The sequence below is a fragment of the Carlito syrichta genome, unplaced genomic scaffold, assembly GCF_000164805.1.
Source record: "Carlito syrichta isolate Samal-C Ts95f unplaced genomic scaffold, Tarsius_syrichta-2.0.1 Scaffold315702, whole genome shotgun sequence".
Classification (NCBI taxonomy): Eukaryota; Metazoa; Chordata; class Mammalia; order Primates; family Tarsiidae; genus Carlito; species Carlito syrichta.
Window position 1 is genome coordinate 597,342 of NW_007259798.1, and position 21,568 is coordinate 618,909.

A 21,568-nucleotide genomic window follows, 5' to 3' on the forward strand; every position below is an offset into this window, starting at 1 on the left:
TGAGACCCCTAGTTAAGAAAAATGCATCATGCTGTTTCTTATCCGTCAGACAAAGGAAAGAGGGAATTTTTTGAGAACCACAGACATACAAAGTGACTTTGAACGGTACACTTGAATTATTTGTGCACGTGAAACCTGGAATATACTCAGAGGAACATAAATGAAGCAAACAACTGACTATGTGGTATGATTTTCAACTACATCTGTCCTAAAATAAATTATCGTATAAGATACAATTAATATATTATTTCCTCCTTTTTTCCCCTTTTATCTGTTCTGAAATTATTAACAAGATGAGGTTTATCAAGCCTTTATTACCTATAAAAGCTGGCTTGATAATAGGTACTTACACATTCTTCTGTCACCTAAAGAAAAACTTGAGAAGATAGGCTAAATAATAGGGTAAAGAGAGTGTTATATATTTTTTTAAATATCCAGAATACCTGGCTGTCTAGACCATGCCACCATGAACTGGAAGGCCTCTGAAGACTCAGGGAGATCAGGTTGTAAGATAAATTGACATTGATAAGAAGGTCTTTCATTTATTTCACATTTTGCCAGACCTATCAGTATTATTTGATTACATTAAAAATGTTCCCATGCATCTAACAAAGGTCTAACATCCAAGATCTTCAAGGAATTCAAACTGAAAGAAAAAGAAAAAGACATTAAAAAGTGGGCAAAGGACATGAACAGCATTTCTCAAAGGATGACATACACACAGCCAACAAGCACATGAAAAATACTCAGCCTCACTAATCATCAGAGAAATACAAGTAAAGTGAGGTACCATCTAACACTGCTAAGGATGTCTATCGTTAACAAGTAAAAAAAAAAAAAAATCAGGTGATAGCGCAGCTGTGGAGCAAAGATGATGTTTCTATACTGCTGGTGGGAATGTGAGCTACTTCAACCTCTATGGAAAACAGTGCGGCAATTTCTAAAAGAACTAAAAGCCGAGCTTCCATATGATCCAGCAAACCCTCTCCAGGAATATACTCAGAGGAACATAAATAGCCCTACCAAAATATACCTGTAATGCATGTTTATTACTGTATTATTCACAATAGCAAAAACACAGAACCAATCCAGATGCCCATCAAAGTGGGCTGAATAAATAAAATGTGGTAGATATACACAGTGGAATATTATGTAGTCATACAGAAGAACAAAATCATGGCCTTTGAAACAACTTGTTGCAGCTGGAGACCATCCTACTAAGTGAACTATCATAGAAACAAAACTGAATATCTCACTGGTCATACTAGCACATGGGTGGGGCCAGCAGATGCTGGACAATGTTAGGGAAGGAAGTGTGGGGGAAGTCACACGGCAACACACTGGACCAGGGTCCACCATCGGGAGGGAGAGGGCCATCTAGAAGCCCAAACTTCACCTGCATGCAGCCTACGTATGTAGTAAATCCCCACTTGTACCCCCCAACTCTAAAATAAAAAGTAAATGAATAAAAGTATGCAGGACACACCCCACTAACAGCATTTAAACCTGGGGTTTGATAAAGTTCATTGCACATGGCTCTTGGGCCATGGTGATAGGAACCTTCCAGTCATGTAGACATTTCTGCTTTAGGATGATGTATATGGATGCTAAGAATGAACTGGAGAATCTGAAATTTCTTCAGTGTAGCTGGGTTGTGAAGATTTAAGGGACAACGTAAAGTTTGTTCTCTCTTGCAAAAACCTCAGATTTCTGCTGGTGATGCACAAGATCTTTTCATCAGGAGAATTTTGTTTCATAATTAGAAAAAAATTAAAATCCCACTTGAAAGCTTTATTATTGTAATTTCAAATAATATTGATGTATATTTTTCTAATATCAGAAAATTTGCATAGAAGCATTGGAAAGGGAAAGAAAATAGAGAGAGGTACTTAGAAAAAAGAAAATGGAAGTAGATATGACATTTTTTCCATCAGAACTTAGACTGGCACTATTGGCAAATGGTGTATCACTTTTTCATACTCATCTTATTTTATATTGGCACCTAGAATCCCATGGGAAAAAAATATTTGGTTCTAGATGGAATTCTTCCCAGTCCTGACTCCAAGCTCTCAGTCTCAAAGCTGTTTTCATCTTGGGTTGCAAAGAGATAATGTGCATAAACAAAAGAAATCCTACCATATACAGTGGAGAGTATTTGAAAGAATAAGAACAGTATACTGTGATACCAAAGAGAAAATAGGAAGGTAAATGACTGGGCGTGGTGGATCGTGCCTACAATTCCAGTACTTTGGGAGGCTGAAGTGGGAGGATCACTTAATACCAGGAGTTCAAGATAAGCCTGGGAAAGAAGTAAGATTCCATTTCTACAAATAATAATAGTAGTAATAATAATAATAAAAAATTAAATTTAAAAATAGATGTTAAACTTGTGCAATGCTGACAGCATACTCCCAAACACATTTTATAGTTCTAAGAATTCACCACAGATTAGGACTTGTTCATTACGTTTACTTGATTGGTTCCTATTAGTTACTTCAAAGTTTACATTATTTTGATTTAGCTTGCATAAATCCTGTATCAGCATGACCATATAAACCAGTGTTGGATAATTCAGAATTTACACATACTTGATCTAAAGACCAATAACTACTTAGTCAGGAACATACTTTCACTAGAACTTCTTTATTTATTAGAAATTTCCATGAAATATCCTATTTTTAATTAAGAATCAATTTATTTCATTTACTCTAGACTGCTTTTCCTAAAATGTGCCTTATTCCATGTGTATCAATATTATTTCTTCTATTTTTGCCATGAACTCTAACAAAGAAATTGTCTGAACAATAATTGTATGTTGTGTATGATTTGTTGTGTTTTTTTTTGCATTAACTGATATTTAATTTTTTCTTTTTTTTTGCATACTACTTTTCTATTTAGATTTCTCTTTCTCTCTAGGCTTCTCTCCAGTTTGCCATCATTTACTTATTTCCATAGGTTGTAGATTCATTGTTCCGATGGCTGAAATTACTTCTTAATATTTTATGTGCTACTTATTCCATAAATTTTATTTATTACAGAAATGAAATTTGCCTATTCAAATACCTTAAAAATTAATAGTTTCTGCTTCACTCCCTTTGTTTACTAACATTTTCTCCTCTCAACATCAAAAAGAATTAGTCTACCATTTACGGAGCTTACTTACTGACAATTTAGTTAACTTACATTTTCTAAAATCTTAGACATCATCTTCTAAAATGAAGTCAATCTTTTACCAAGTTGACCTGCTTGCAATTATCCACATTGTTACTTTTTTAAAAACTCTTTACCTAGAATACTTTTACCTATCTATAGTCTTGGCTCCAACTTGCAAGATTTAAAATTAACAACAGCTTAAATATATGTATCAAATTTCCTTAACTCTAAGTTACCATTGATGATAAAATACACATTGATTTGATAACACCTTTTCCAGTAAATACATAAACACACACACATATTTTCAGAATATACTTATATGTACACACACTATACATATTCATATTGACACAGAAGAGTATATATTTATCTACACAAATAGTTTCTTCCTCATTATCCCAATCAAAGTGAAAGCCTTCTTCGCATTCTGATTCTAAATATTTTTCTGAAGCACTTTAGGCCAATGGCAGTTATACTATCAACATGACATGCTAATTTTCAAAACCCAAACTTGAAATCTTAACCTTATTATCACCTTTTTAAGACATATCAAATGATTTAATGCACATTTACTATTTACCATATTTAAATATTCACTTTCAATTTTCTTTAATTAAAATAATATTGCTTGAAGTTAAATAGCTACTCTTAAGTATCAACTGAAAGTTTTTGATTGATAGATGGTTGGTGCCTCAGGGAGAGTTCTTTAAATCACTTTGTCAGTCACAGTAACCTTTTCTAAGTCTGAAAAAATTTCTGATGTAAGCCAAGTGACTCGGCAATTTCCATTGCCTAAACCTGAATTGACTATCTTGTGATACGCAATAATTTAGTATTGCATCAGTAAACAATTTAACAAAGTGTATTTTAAGTTGCTTCATATAGCACAACTATTACATAATGAATGCAGATAATTTATATTATTATAACAGTCTGTGTAATTTTTTAATGTGTCCTATATGTCATAAAAAAGCACCTAGACTCTCTGGTTGCATAGATTAAAAAGGCAGGCTATAAACTCTAAGGTAGTTAACAAATTTCTAACTTATTTTCTCATATGTGTAGTGGGGACAATAAGATCTATACTACATGGCGTACATGGAAAACTGAAATGTGCCTTCAGCATGGTGCTTGATGTAAAATAAGTTCTTTCTAAATGATACATTTGAAATAATAAGAACAATTATGACAAAATAATACTGAACATTTCTAAATATTAGAGATTTATATCTCTTTTTCTAGGTGTGTTGGCTTTAAATGTAATAATTCAACTCTACAGTAGCTGTATAAGCAGGGGGAGATTTGACATCATACACTGAATAAAGTAGAAACCTACACTCACAGAATTACGGATTTATTCATTCCCCAAGGGTTGATATGTTGAGAGCCTATGCCTGTAGCTGAACTTGACACTCTCCTGTGGCCCCTCTGGTTTAAGTGATATGGAGGAAAAGAACCCTAACGACAATAATCACATTCCTAAAAATCAAAGACATTTTCTTAGGATACATGTAAAACATAGACTGTTTAGAAAGATTGTATGCAATTTGAACTAGAACCCACAAAAATGGACTAAGTCTCATGTCAGTGTTTGCTGCTTTTAATCTTCATGGGAGGGAGGATCAAGTTGGTGTCCTTCATCATGTAGCCAAACACACATCTGGCCAGGAGTCATAGAAACTGAAGAAGAACCCAAGGGAAGATGTTACAGTTGCAAGCCTATCTGATACTTCATCTCAGAACAGGGGCCAGAAAATGACAGCACATATAAGCTGCAAAATGGCTTCTCCTTTACTTTCATCTTGCAAACATTGCAAAGAAGATGAAAATGGAGGAGGAGGAGGAGGAAAGAGAGAGCAAGAGAGAGAGAGAGTGAAGAGAAGAGAAGAGAAAGAAAACAAAAAGAAAGAAGAGGAGAGGGAGGAGAAAGAGAGAAAGAAAAAGAGAAAAAGAGAAAGAAAGGAAGAGAAGGAAGGAAAGAAGGAAAAAAGAAAGATAAAAAAATTTTTGGCCCATCCTAACCTGAGACATACAGAGAAAAGATTTGTGGTAAATGTAGCTCAGCCTACTCAAGCTGACACATCACAAAGCCACCACAGGGAGTATGAAAAAGGTGGATGTTCATAGACGTACATTTGTATGACTGTAGATGCAAGGGCAGGGTGGGAAAATTATGTACGCAGATGAGAATGTGTGAACTGAAGGTTGAAAATGTTTCTCTGGTTCATTCTTTTATTTATTCAGTAACACTTTCTTAGGCACCTACTTCAAGCAAGGCACTGTGTGAGATAAAAATAAGTATATAATTAATTAAATCATCATTAATTCACTCAACAAATATTTGAGTGATGACTATGTTTCAACACTGGACGTTGCTGGGAAAGGTGGTACAATGTACTACTCTTCTCTTTTGCATACATTGCATCCAATGATGTTCATGTGAGATACATGATGCCATTGTCCGCATTTTCCTGGTTAGAAGGAAGACTGAAGCCTTGGAGTGATTAAATTACCTACCTTAGAACATCCAGTGACAATACCAAAACTTGAACCCAGTTCTGTCCTAGATCAAAGTTAGTGCTCTAAATGTTTATGTGATACTGCATCCTTTTTGTCATTTATGAACATTTCTGACTCATCCATTAAACTCTAAACTCCTTTGAGGCCAATGCATATGTAATTTATTGTTTCATACTCTCTCCCCAGTGCCTGCACAATATATATCCATCACATCAGGTTTTTTCTATAGGATAACCATTAGATATTAATACACTGGAAACTTTATTCCACATCATTCTTATAACAAGTATTTGTCGTATGGAAGATGGATTTTTAGATTATTTAGGAATCACCACACTTTTCCACAGAGGTTGTACTAATTTATACTCCTATCAACAATGTAGAAGCATTTTTTCTCCACATCCTTGTCAGCATCTGTTGTTTTTAAAAATGAAACAAACAGAGAAAACCCCAAGTATTTGTGAGCCTCTTCTATATTCCAGGTTCTGTTTTAGGTGCTATGGTGGATGTTATTCAAGAAAGAACTTCTCTTGTCATACAAGCTGTAGAAATGCTAAAGAGAACAAAGTAAAATGAGTTTCTTAGATCTAAAATGATATCTTAGATCTTTTACTGTATCAGTAAGCATTGGGGCTACAAGGAGCAAAGCATACAATATTTTCTCAACTTGTTTGATCAGAGGTCACTTTCCCATCTTTGCACCATGAATTGTCAGTGCCATTCCGAAGAGATGATTTTTCAGAACTTTGCAGGATCCATATCTAAAGAATCTGGCAAGGAATATAGAATATAGTGGAACTTCTAACAATGGAATAGATGCCTAAATTTTTCACTTAGGTTCACATATCCAACCCTGGTTCTGTTGCCTGCATCCGGGAACAGATTTTGTTCCTAAAATGACACTCACAGAATTACTAATTTACTCATACTGTAATGGCTGGTATGTTGAGAACTGGGACTAGATCCTGTGTCTCTGGATGGCCTCTTTCAGTTTTCAACATCTCAATATTGTAACAATTCCTCAAATAACTGGTTTTTAGGTTGTCAAATAATTTCCTTAACTAATAAAGATAGAGGTGTAACACACTCTACCCCTAAAAACTTAATACTTTTAAAGATCCAAAATAATGTACTTTTAATTAGCTTCATGTACCTTAACATGTTGTTGTAGCAACTTATGGGCAAGTTCCACTCTAATGTCATATAAGTGGCCACTTACAGGCAAGGCAAGCTCTTGTGACACAGCCCACTGCATCATAGACCAGGAGACAGCACTATATGGATGAGCCAGTGTGATCCCAGCACAACTACTGAAAAAACAATGGAAGAATGTTCTCTGCTGCCAAGGAACCTAGAACATTATTACCATAAGGTCCATCAAAGCCTGTGGCTTTGGAGCCACATCACTAAAACACTAATCTCCTACTGTGTGTATGACCATGGCAAGATTTATGGTTTTTCAAAACTGCATTAATCAAGAAAATATTTCTTATATTTGTCTAAGATATGGCCTTTTTCTGAAATAAAATGCTGGAGATCATCAAGGCAAAATAAAAATTTAAAAATTCAGGTTGAGCCCCTACAATAGGCATTTTTTTTATATGTATGTTACATGTAAACTAAGCAATACAACAGCATATTTTTCTTTGCAAACAAAGAGATATATCCTAATTGTCTCTGTTTTTTTATAAGGAACATAGTAACTATGTGGTAATTATTTTTATATATAGTTTTACTTTCTTAGTCTTCCCATATATGGGAGATAGATGGAATATATGTAATATGTTATCTATATGTTATCTATATGTATATAGATATAGATATTGAAGTATTAGATCTATGTAGTGTAATTATCCCCATTTGTAAGGTGAAGAGACAGAGGTTAAGATACTTACCCATGAGGACACAACTAGTAAGTAAAACACCGAGACTGAAAACCAGGTTTCTTTTCCCTCATTGAACATGATTTGTGTTATACTACATTTTCTCCACATTAACTAACATCAGTGACTCACTTTACCTCACTTTATAATTACTATTTTTGTTAAAGAACATGCACCAAGTAGATAATTTCTACAGTGTCCTTTCTGTTTAAATTCTCTTTGAAGATAAATGTAATTCCCTTTAGTCACAGCATCTTCTTTGAGGCTGAAAAAAATATATATTTATAACATTTATTAATTCACTTTCCCCACTTTTATGATTATTATTATTTTTTTCTCTCTTTGCCTAGGCCTCCTGGGTCCAGCATCCCTGTCTTCCTGTCAACTTTTCAAGTAAAGTAATGCATTTCATTACATTTTGGATGCCACACCAGTTTAATCCCATCGATAGAGGGCTATGCAATCAAGCTGACAGTTGGATGATGATTTGAATCGTCCCTGACTCATTACTTTGTGAAGGATTCGGCATGCCAATCAATGGGGAATGATGTGCCGTGCCTTGAAGAATGACAGTAATCCATTTTCCACCAATTGACGTGATGAGTCCTTGACAGACTCACGAGTTATAGGGCCAAAGCCAAACATGATTTGGCACAAGCCTCCCAGCACTGCCATTTTGCAAACCCTTAGGGTATTTATCAAAGCAGTAGCTTTCTTGTCTTCTGCTGTCATCGGCTACACAATCTCAGGAAGCAGTCCAGTTTAATGGGCTTTTGCAGGTGAGTTATGGGGCAACTTTCTTGACCTCACCTGATGTACTCATCCAAAGTGTATCTGTAAAGAAATAAATTGGACTTCCTAATTACTGCAACCGATACTGACACACCTAAATTTATACATCTGCGTGAGAGCTGTCTTTCAGAGTAGTCATCTTGAAAATAGATACATTCATTCTAAAGAGGCTGTCAGCATTCAACGTGCATTTGGAATTTCTTTTTTGAAATTTTCTTCAGAACTGATGTTTAAGTCCCACTTACTTTCAAAGGACACCTGTTTTGAAGTCAGAATTGTATCCTCAGATTGATTGTGTTCATATTAATAGAACTTGTCTTTTCCCATTTTTCAAAACAATCCATTCTTAGGGCATTGAGAATATTCATAAGAAGTAACGTTGAGTCCAAATGAAAATCCAAAATAAGCTCCAGAAATTTTTCTAACAATATCTGACCATTGGATTAAAAGTCTGTGTTCCTAAGTGTTGGTTTGGAAGATTGATATGACACATTTCAATGTATACTTTTCCGTATTTCTTAAGTGGTAGTAACATATTTCTGATATAGGCTGTTAAGCATTGTCAAATTACTTTTAAAAATTTATAAGCTACACCTTTTCTCCATCCCACTGCTTTATTTGCAGAATACTCTGGACCATATTACCCTGCCACGAACAATAAAATCTGTAAGTGTTTTCTTCACATTTCTTTAGGAACCATTGACAGCTCTTCTCACACACTGCAGACCTAAGGTTTGAGTGTTTTTTTCTAGATGTTAGCCAACCAAAGATAAAAGGATTTCTCCTAAGAAAAACTGAGATTAAAACAAAAAAAATCTGAATTCCTGACCAAATAGCCTAAAGAAAAACTCACCATTTATTGAACTGTGTCCATATATCCTGTCCTTTTAATTCGTATTTTAGTGACCTACTTTTAAATATGAACAAACAATCAGGGACCACTTGACATTTGAAGAGAAACTTAAAAAAGAGAGACCAAAACAGAGAAGAACCAGATACAAATGAATTTTGAGAAACTGATAATATTGATTGCTTCTGGAGGGAAGAACTATTGCTGTTGAAAATATATGAGAAGGTCACGTTTTACAATATACCTTTTCTGTTTTTTTAAAAAATAATATCTTTATTGAGACTTAATTTATGCATATAATAAACTATAAATTTCAAGTATAGAGTTTGAGAAGTTTTGACATTTTTATGAACTCACGAATGAAACTATCATTTCAATCAAGATACTGAACATATCCACACCCTTAAAAGTTTCCCCATGACCTTTTATAATTCTTCCCCTCCAGAACACATCACTCTGAAGCAAACACTGATCAGCTGATTTTTTTTCACTACAGATTAGTTTTCAGTTTTTAGCATTGTATTTAAATGGAATTATACATTATGTATTCTTCTTTGTCTGACTTCCTTTAATCAGTGTAATTATTTTGAGATTCATATAAGTTGTATTTATCAATAGTTCATTCATTTTTATTGTGGAGTGGTATTTCGTTGTATGGTTATGCCACAAATAATTTATCCATTTCAAACAATTGTTGATGAATATTTCAGCTGTTTCCAGATTTTGGCCCTTACAAATAAAGCTGCTATGGACATTTGTGTACATCTTATTGTACGGACATATGCTTTCATATTTTCTGCATAAATACTGAGAGGCAGAATGGCTAAATCATGTGGTAGATGTATGTTTAACTACTTAAGAAATGTTAAACTATTTTTTAAGATGGTTGTACCATTTTAGACTTTCACCAATGGTGTAGGAGAGTTCTACTCACATCTGTCTTTACAGCACTCCAAATAAACAGTCTTTTTAATTTTAGTCATTCTAATAAGTATGGAGAGATATTTCATTATGTTTTAAATTTTCATTTCCATAATAACCAGTAATGTACAGTATCTTTTCATGTGTATATTGGCCATCCATATATCTTCTTTGGAGAAGTAGTTTCTTAAATCTTTTGCCCTTTTTAAAAATCATTATCTTTTGTTCTCTTATTAAATTTTGACAGCTCTGTATATTCTGGATACGATCCTCTATAAGGATGTGATTTATAAATATTTTATCCCTATTTTTTGTTATTGTTGTTGTTGTTGTTTTGAGTTGTTGTTGCACTCTGTCGCCCAGGCTGGAGTGCAGTGGCACAACACGGCCATGCCAGCAACGACCTGCTGGGTTCCAGTGATCCTTCTGCCTCAACTTTCTAAGTAGCCGGAACTACAGGCGTGCAACCATACCTGGCTACTTTTTGATTTATTGTAGAGAGAGGAGATCTCGGCAAGTTGCCTGGATTGGTCTTGAACCCATGGGCTCAGGCAATCCACTCGCCTTGACCTCCCAAAGTGCTGAGATTATAGGCGGAGCCACCGAACCCAGCACCTTTGAGGGTTTTTTTGTTTTGTTTTGTTTTGTTTTGTTTTGATTTGTTTTTGAGTTGGAGTCTCACTCCATCAGCCAGGCTTGAGTGCAGTGGCACACTCACAGCCACCCCAGTGTCGACCTGCTGGGGTCCGGCGATCCTTCCCCCACAGCCTTCCAAGTAGCCAGAACTACAGGAGCGCTACCGTGCCCGGTGGGTTTTGAACCCACCCTTGTCTTTCAAAGAGCAAATTTTTTACTTTGATGGAGTTGAATTTATCAACTTTTCCAGATTTTGCTTTTGGTGTCACATCTAAGAAATCTTCTAATCCAGGAAAACAAAGGTTTTTGCTAATGTTTACTTCAAGAAGTTTCATAATATTAAGTTGCACATTTACAATACATTTTCAACTAATTTGAGATATGGATTCAAGTTCGTTTTCTCACACACAACTATACATTTGTTGTAGCCTGAATGGTTGAAAAGACTATCTTTCTTCACTGCACTGACTTTGCACATTTGACAAAAACCTCTTTTTTATAGATATTGCACAGTTCTAATTTTAGACTCTCTGTTCCACTAAACTATTTGTCTATCTTGATGCCAATACTCCACTGTCTTGGTTATTGTAGCATTATAATGTATCTTGAAATCAAGTAATGTTAATTCTCTAACTTCAATATTATTTTAAGAGTTATTTTGGGTATTCTATTTGGGTATTCTTTTGCACTTCTATGTGATTTTAGATAAGATTTCTATTTTCTAAAAAATAAAAAATAAAAAAAGGACCCTACAGGGACTTTGATTGGAATTGCATTGCATCTATAGGCCAATTTTAGGAGAATTTACATCCTAACAATATTGATTAATCTGACCCATAAACATGATATATCACTCTACTTATTTAGATTAATTTCTCTTAGCAATATTTTGTAATTTTTAGTGTAAAGGTCTTGCTGGTTTTATTTCTAAGTATTTCATTTTATGCTATTATACATGGTATTGTTTTATAGTTCAATGTGGATGGGTTGTAGCTAGGTAAATAAAAATATAATTGATCTTTGCATATTGATCTTTCATCATGCAACCCTGCTAAACTCACTAGTTCTAGTTGCTTTTTTGAGCGTTCATGAAATTTTCTATGTAGAGGTTAATGTCTGCAAATAAGGATAATTTGAAGTCTTCCATAACAATCTGAATGCCTTTTAACCCTTATTCTTGCCTTAATGAACTAATTAGAACCACTAGAATAATGTTGAATAAAAGTGATGACAAGGAACTTCCTTATCATATTTCTAATATTAGGGACAAGCATTCAGTTGTTCACCATTAAGTCTGATGTTAGCTGTAGGGTTGTTGTAGTCTTTTTTATCAGTTTGAGCATTTCCTTCTAATCCTACTTTTCTGAGTGTTTATTTAGAAAAGGTTTTGTTAAGTGCATTTTTTGGCTACTAATATGGTCATATGATTTTCTCATTTTTTTCTTAATATGGTGAATTATATTAACTGACTTTGTAGTGCTAAAATGTTGGAATTTTTGAAATAAACCCCACTTGGTCATGATAATATTGTGCGTGTGTGTGTGTGTGTGTGCACGCGCATGTGCATGTATATGTGTATCTATAGATAGAGAAGGAGAGAGAGAAAGAAATGGATTTTATTTGCTGGAATTGTGTTTAACAATAACCATATAATTCTAGTTCTTCTTTTGGTTTGTAGTATTCTTTTCATACACTCTAACTGTCAAGTTTTGATACTTATAGAAACTCTTGTTAAATCACTTCTATTTTTCCTGATAACTGTCGTATATTTGTCTTCTGTATTTTTCTGATGAATCTAATCAGAGTTGTAAGCTTTTATATATCTTAAGTAAACAAACAAAAAGTTTGGTTTTATTTACTTCTCTAGTTTTCCTCTTTCTTTGCTTTCCACTTTGATCTTCATTATTTCCTTTTTTGTTTCATCTGTGTTTTATTTACATTTTTTTCTGGTTTGTTAAGGAGAGATGAGCTTATTGTTTTGATGTCTTACTCTTTTCTCTGAGGCATTTAGTGTTATAAATTTACCCCTAAGTATTGCCTTAGTGGCATCCACAAATTATTGTCTTTTCATTGTCTTTCTTTTTAAAATTTTATTTTAAAGATTTGAGGTACAATTCAGGGTTAGGTATATAAACATTGATTAGGCAGGTACCCTTGTTGCTGAGGTGTGCCCCTCCCTCCCCTAGTAGTTTCCCTCTACTCCCAATCCCAATCCCATTCTCCTCCCCTGACAGTTTCCCACTACTGTCAATCTCTTTCTTATAGTATTATGATAATTGTTCAAGGTCCGCTGATGAGTGAGAACATATGGTATTCTGTTCTTTGTTTCTGTGATAGATCACTTAGTATGATTGATTCTAAATCCAACCAAGTTGCTGCAAAGTCCATATATTTGTTCTTCTTTATGGCTACATAATATTCCATTGTGTATGTGTACCACATTTTTTTAAAAATCCAGTATAACTTTGAAGGCCAGCATGGTTGGTTTCATATTTTTGCTATTGTGAATAGAGCTGCTACAAACATATGAATGCAGGTATCTTTTTTGTAGAATGATTTGAGTTCCTTTGGGTATATTCCCAAAAGGGAAATAGCTGGGTCATATGGAAGGTCAATTACTAGTTCTTTCAGAATTCACCACACTGTCTTCCAAAGAGGTTGCTCTAGTTTGCATTCCCATCTGCAGTGTAGAAGCATTCCTTTTTTCCCCCTGCATCCTCGCCAGCATCAGTTGTTGTTTGTTTTATTATTGATGGCCATTCTTACTGGGGTTAGGTGGTATCTCAGTGTGGTTTTGACTTGCATTTCTCTGATGACTAGTGAGGGTGAGCACTTTTTCATGTGTCTGTTGACTGCCTGCATATCTTCTTTTGAGAAGGGTCTATTCATATATTTTGCCCACTTTTTAACAGGGCTGTTTGTTTTCTCTTTTCGACCCGTTTAAGTTCCTTGTAAATCCTAGAGGTTAGACTTTTATCAGAAATACAGTTGGCAAATAATTTTTCCCATTCTGTGGGCTGTCTTCCTGCTCTCTTGATGGTATGTTTGGCTTTGCAGAAGCTCGTCAGTTTGATTAGGTTCCACTTGTCTTACTTCTTATGGTACGAGCACTTAGGGTTTTGACCAGGAATTGGTTTACAGTTCCAATTTCCACGAGGGTGTCTCCTGCATTTTCTGAGATACTTATAGTTTGAGGTTTTACATTTAGGTCTTTTATTCATTTAGAGTTAATTTTTGTGAATGGTCATAGGTAGGGGCCCTATTTCAATCTTCTGCACGTGATCAGCCAGTTTTGCCCAGCACCATTTACTGAATAGATTCTTCTCTCCCCAGTGGTTGCTGTTGGAGGTTTTGTCAAAGATGAGTTTGTTGAGAAATTGAGACTTTGCTTCCAGAATCTCTATCCTGTTCCATTGGTCTAATGCCTGTTCTTGAACCAATATCAGTCTCTTGTGATTACTGTAGCCTTATAGTAAAGTTTGAAGTCTGGAAGTGTGATACCTCCTGCTTTGTTTCTTTTGCCAAGGATTGTTTTGACTATTCGTGGTTGTTTACATTTCCATATGAGTTTTTGTATTGTCTTATCATTTTCATCCAGCTCAAAATACTTTCCAATTTTGCTTTAGATCTCTTCTCTGATGTTATTCAATTTTCAAATATTTAGAAAGATTTTCCAGACTTCATTGTTAGTTAATTCTAATTTAATTTTATTGTTACTGAGAACAAACTTTGTATAACTTAAATCCATTTAAATTTATTAAGACTTGTTTTATGACACAAAATATTTTATATCCTGGTAAATGTTTTTTGTGCACTTAAAAAATGTTTATTATTCTGTTGTTCAGCAGAGTGTCCTATAAACGTCATCTGGTCAAGTGGATTGATTGTGTATTCAAGCCTTCTGTATACTTACAGATTTTATGACCACTTGCTCTATCAATTGTGATAGAAAGATATTAAAAGTTTTGACTATAAACAGATTTGTATATTTCTCCTTACAATTGTATCAGTATTGCTTCATATCTTTTTAAGCTCTGTTTTAGGTATATACATATTTAGAATTACTGTGTCTTTCTGATGACTTGAATCCTTTAACAGCATAATATGATCTTCTATATCCTAGTAATATTCTTTGCTCTGAAATCTTCTTTAGTTAATATTAACATAGCCACTCCAGTTTTCTTTTTCTTTTTAGTAATGTTAATGTGGTAGATCTTTTCCCATCCTTTTCCTGTTAACCTATGTTCATCTTTTATTTAGAATGAACTTCCTGAAAGCAACATATAGATGTGTCTTGATATTTAAAAAAAAAATCTAATCTTGCAATCACTTCTGATTGTGGTGTTTATAACATTTGCATGCAACATGATTATTGATCTCTAATTTTGCATTTTGTTTTCTATTTGTGCCATCTGTTGTTTATTCGTTTTTGCATTTATTAGTTTATTATTATTTAATTTATCTTTGTTGACTTTTTATTTATTATTCTTTGTTCTGTTATTTTGGGAGTTGTGATAGGGTTCATAACATACATTTTTAATTTATCAAGTATCTCTTCAAATGATATTGTATTAATTCACATATAGAACTAGAATGTTAGAATAATATACCCATTTTTCTGTTTTCTCAGTTTTTGTGTTATGATAATACATTTTACTTTATGTTATAGGCCTATTGGTTTTGGTTCTATGATTCTGCACTTTATTTTACATTATTGTTATTTTTGTCTACACAGCAGTTATCTTATAAGAAGATTTAAAAAATAAGCAAAATATTGTGCAAATTTCCTATGTAATTGTGATTTCTGATGCTACTCGTTTCTATGTATTTCTATCTGACATCAGTTTCTTTCCACGTGGATACGTTTCTTTAACAGTGCTTATAATGAAGGTCTGTTGGTGACAAATTCCTTCAGTTTTTCTGTGACTGAAAAAGACTTTAAGTTAGCTTAGGAGATTTATACTTTGACTAACTGGAATTTCAAAAAGAAAGAAAAGAGAAAATGGAAGAGAAGAAATTATCAAATATACTGTTTAGGTTTAGACCGAATGAGTCCATCATATACTCAATGCATTTGGAGAAAAACTGTTCACACCAAGAACACAGAGAAGCTTCCAGAAATAGGAAAACAGAAGTCTTCATATAAAGGATTAGAAATCAGAATGTGTGAGGCTATTACAAATTCACTATGGAAGCTAGAAAATAAGGCAGATATGCCTTTAAAATTCAATACCTAGCCAAATTACCAATCTTGTGTAAAAACAGAATAAAGCAGGTGTTAGTAATATTTTTTCTGTAAATGTACAGATAATAAATATTTTACATTTTAACATATGAAAATTATTTATTGCAAGTACTGAATTTTGCCATTGTGGTGTAATAGACAACAAGTAAATAAATAGGCATAGTGTATTCTAATAAAACCTCATTTACTTAATTAGAAGAATTTTAACCTACGGGCCATAATTGCTGACCCTTGGAATAAAGGCATTTTCAGTTATTCAAAATAGCAGGAAAAAAAAACTTGCTTCTTTGTATCTTTTTTGAAAAGTTATTACATAAATATACACATTGAAATTAGAATGAATAACAATAAAAATTAAAAAACAAACAAACAACAACAAAACTAGGAAACAAAGCATTTGATATACAAGAGAAAGACATGGATGAAGGGGAATAGCAGGATGACAGCACTGCAACTGACCTAGAGAACAACTTGTTCAGACCAGAGCAGGACAATGGAAAGCCCTCGGAGGATTATACAAAAACAAGGAATGAAACTTTTAGAATAGCTGAAATGCTTAAGCACATTAAGAGAAGATTTCAATTTATTTTTGGAGAGCTCAGGCTCAATTAGTAACAGGTGTATGGAACATTAAGCAATTGAAAATAATCTGGTAAGTATTTGCTTCTGGATAAACATAAAGTTCTACAAGAAAGAAAATCTAAACATACACTAAATGAGTTCCACTGTAAGTAATATTTATTCAGTGATAATTACATAAACACTGGGTATTGCTTTAACTAAGAATTGTGACTAACTCTTGAGAGGTAAGAAAAGTAGAAACGTATGTTTCTGGGCATGTCGGGAAATGATGAAGAGAGCCAGATTCTCATCTTCCACAGTAGTAGAATAAGCAAATTATTTAGATACAGGGAAGAAAGTAAACTTAGAGAAAAATATCATAGAAAATGAATGTAATCACTTCTGGAAATAACTATTTAGAGTGCAAATGGATGAAGCCAAATACTTTTATTTTCTTCATAATTTTTCAGAAAACCTTGTTTATCAAACTTTGTAAATATATGCTTTTATACAAACAAAAATTATAAATTAAAAACTCTTTAAATTTTCATGAGAGAAGAGAACATGGACTCTAAATGGATAATTGCCTTCAAGAGACTGAATATTTAATCTGGAAATTGTTATTCTTGTAGTCAATAAAAGAAAAAAACAAATATTAATAATAATGGCTAACATATTTGCACATGTATTTTCAGGAACTATGCTAAGCATTTTACTTTCATCATCTTAGTTCAAGTACCATACTATTGTTTTCTTTTTTATTTTGGTGATGAGTAAACCAAGACTTACAAAGGACAAACAGGTCATTTTAGGACATATGACCAGAAATAGCAGAGGCAGGGTTCAAACCAGGACTCTCTGAACCCATTAAAAAGTTTTTTTTAAAAAAGACTAGTTGCCTTTTTTATTTAGAAGTATTTAGTTTCAGCTGTTGATAAAATTTGTTTCATTGCTTAAAACCAAGTCCTTCATTCATTCCCTACATTGATAATAATTTTAAAAAACAATTCCGCAAACTTGACCATATCAATATTTATCATCCCTGCTCTAATTTGTACCACTTTATTGCAATTTTCCCTTAAGTTTGAGTTAAAATTCTTGATTTTACTTGGAGTCTTCCAAAGATTTATTAGGAGGAAATGCAAGCTATGAGGCTAAGCAAAGATACTCATTTTCTTTTCTCATCATGAGACAAGTATGAAGATCTAAGGGCAAAGGGACAAGTGTCTATTAAGGTCAGAATATGGAGGGGGTAAATGGGAGAAGATGGAAACTAACACAAAGGAAGGCACAGAGAAGAAAGAAGGAGACAAAAATAGCAGATACAAAAACAAAGGGGAAAAGGGAGAAGAGTGAGGTAGGATCCAGACACAAAGAGTGATGGAAAGAGGATCAAGCAATTCAGAGGCTGATGCATTTTAGGCATGTCAGCTGAGAACAGCTCTAAACACATACATCGTTGTTTCATCAATGTTCTGAAGCAATGAAAATAATTCTGTATGTTTTTCTCTTCCTGCTTGGAGTTGATTATACAACATTGTCTTTGTAGAGTGAGGGAAACAGGAATACACTCTGATGGCACATCTTAAAATGTTCTGCAAAGCAAGTGTAGGACTGCCTTGCATTGTGTCATTTAAATATTATAAAATTCTCATGAATAACAGAAATCAGGAATGACAGAAGAATCTAATAAAAGCTTTGCTTAGGCCGAGCTCGGTAGCTCAATCTGTAATCCCAGCGCTTTGGGATGCCGAGGTGAGTGGATTGCCTAAGCCTGAGGGTTCGAGACCTGCCCGGGCAACTTGGCAAGACCTCATCTCTACAATAAATCAAAAACTAGCCAGGCATGGTAGCACGCACCTGTAATTCTGGCTACTTGGAAGGCTGAGGCGGAAGGATCGCTGGAGCCCAGAGGGTCGAGGCTGCAGTGGCCAGGAACGTGCCACTGCACTACAGTCTGGTTGACAGAGTGAGACTCTGACTCAAAAAAAAAAAAAAAAGCTTTGCATAGTCAGTTAGCCATGCAAAGATCTGTCACTTGTCAAATTTTAGAGATTTATTCGTTCTTTTTTTCTCCACCTCCTTCCTCTCCCTAGCCAAGGTCTGAACTGCAAGGACTCATCTGGCACCAGAACCTTCAAGGACAGGAGTGGCACATTTCTACACCTCTATAAAAAAATCCTGATGTTATAATTTTAACTGAATTTCATATAGTAAAGATGGAACAGTCAGACTCATTTATTGCTTTACTGATCTCTTGCATTATATTCTTTCTCCAAAAAGGCTCCTGTGGCCTACACTCCTCTTCTTTTCACTTTTTAGATCCAGAATCAGAGAAAACTCAGGATGTCTGATTATATATAAAAGATAATAAATGGATATAAACAGATTTCAAGGTTTTAAATCAATCAAGAATTTAAAAGTATATTGGCCATAGGTATATTACCAAGGTTTCATATAATCAGCATGTGGATAAAATAATGAAACTTTTAGCCAATTGATGATTCAAATATTTATTGTTACCACTGAGATGTCATGAGATCACAAAATAATTTTGTAAAAATACTAGCTGCAGGCTACATAAATATTCTGTGTGTCATCATCCACATACACATAATCTGTCCAAGTCTCCAGTTTTGTTTATGTAAACCCACTTTCATCACATGATTCTTTTGCTAAAACGTTTTTTAAAATTCTCTTTGTTTATAAAAATAAGTAAAGCTCCTAGACTTCTGTCATCTGATCTACCTGTTATCCACTTTATACTTCTCTTTTGATAAACTTCATTTCCAAGGAGGCTAGAGATGTTTACTACTCATTTCCAAATCTAAAATTTTAAAACAGTATCAGAAACAATCATCACAAAAGAAAAACCAGAAACAAAACTCTTTTATATTTACCTGTGTTCAAATTGCCATTTCTTTTCACCTGCCTCCATGCACTGTCCATGGTATGGACCACAGTTTCCCCTAACCCATGAACGAACTCTCTGTAGGACAATATAAAGGAGCTTCAAGGATAATGAGGCAACCTAGTCAATTTTCCATGTCATCAAAAGACCTATGTTTGAGTCCTGAAAGAGTGAGGTGGGTCATTGAGGATATTTACTTTCCACTGGAAAACTTTGACACCTCTCCTTCTTGACATCAGTAAGATACTTTGTGTCATATCACTGATTACAACCCATGATAAGACTTTCCTTCTTTGATCTCTTAGATCACTATTATCAAATCCATTTGATGTTAGTCATGTGCCAGCTTCTGACAACTGTGCAGGTGCAATTTCTGTTAAACTTGCACTGTTAGCTAGATTTCTAATGGGCTTAATTTCAATCTCCCAACTGTATTTTAAACAACTTGAGAACCCAGGCTAGATTGATTTCCTGACATTTTCAAGCCTCTGTTTTGACTTCATGCACATCTTGATGTGACTTAAAAGCAAACATTAAATTATAGGATGGGTATGATAGAGGTGGCCTAAGATTGGGATGAAGGATGATCAATTTCAGGGGTAGTGTAAGTTTCAAGAATAGCTTGAGAAATGGTGGCAGGGTTTAGGAATAGCAAGCGATTCAGACATGAGGCGAAAGTTGTGTGTGTCACATTCAAGATAAATTAAGTAACTTAAAGTGCTTTACTTTCATTGGTTGGCTATTTTGAATGAAATGCATTAAAATGGTACTGGTAACAATGTCCATCTTTGGAACATACCCTAAGCTTTTTGAACTCCCGCAAATAATGAGTTATTCTAAAAACTCATACAATATGGAGTATTAACTGCCTGACTGTAGGGCCACAGAGAAGAAGCAATTCTTCTATCACATCCATAGCTTTGAATTATGTTTATATTTTGGTTGAAAGGTGTGATTGCTCAGCTGTAGTTAATGCATCTCAGAACCATACTTACTGTATTCTTAAACTACTCTGAGGTTGGGTGTAAAGGTGACAGTAACTGTGGGAATAATTAAGGAAACCCTAATGGGATAATCTCCCCAGGTCACTTAGACATCTGAGAAGGGAACAACCATATGTTGCACATAATTAGAACTCTGCCTTCTCTATTGCACGTGCAAGTTGATAAGTGCACACCGGTCTTCTCTTGGGCTCTTAACTCATTATTTAATTTGTTTCTGAGTATCTCTGTGTGGATCATTTCCAACATCCACCCCCAGCTCAGGTAAGTCCAAATAACCTTGTCTTGCTAGAGATAGGGGAATTATTTTGTTTCATTTGGTGGCAGTGGGGTCTAGGGTTTGGGGAACTGGTTTTCAGGAGATCAAAAATTTCTCAGATTGTAGCTGCTATTGCTTTGCAGAAACAGACTTAATTGAAGATCAGTTGATATTCAGCATGTAGGGGGCTCTAATTTGAACTTTAAAGTCATTTGCTTTACTAGTCCCTTGTATATTTATGACTCATTTGTGTGGATTGGAAAACATGCCTTCTTTCTGTGGGTGCATGGCTTAGAGACTGGTCAATGCCCTCCCGAGAATAAAAGGGTGCACTTGATGGTTATTTCCTTACAACAGGCACGCAGCTCAGCGAGTCACTACTCACTATCGTGGCTCTACCCTTGTGTGCAGGTACAATCATACATGGCAGCCCTGTCCAGCTAGTACAAAAACATACTCATTAGTCACAAAACCTTGGCAATTTATTATCATATCCAATGTGCTTAACTTGATTTATATAAACATTTATACATTGTATTGTTTAGCTTCATAAATATGTATTTATTTTGTTAATGTACACTCCAAGCTTCTAGGAATACTTGCAACAGGGTTAGAGTTACTAGTTGCACCAGGGGGAATATAACACCATGGAACAGGTAATGGTTCTATGGGGAAATATCACAATTAAATAAAGAGAGATAAACAAATATGCAACTCACTTTTTAAAAAAATGAATTTGTGGAAATAGAAATGAAAGATACAGTTATAAAAATAAAGTCTGCCTATCTAATGTACACTTTCTGATTTCAAAGAATTTCCTCTGTCAAAAAAAC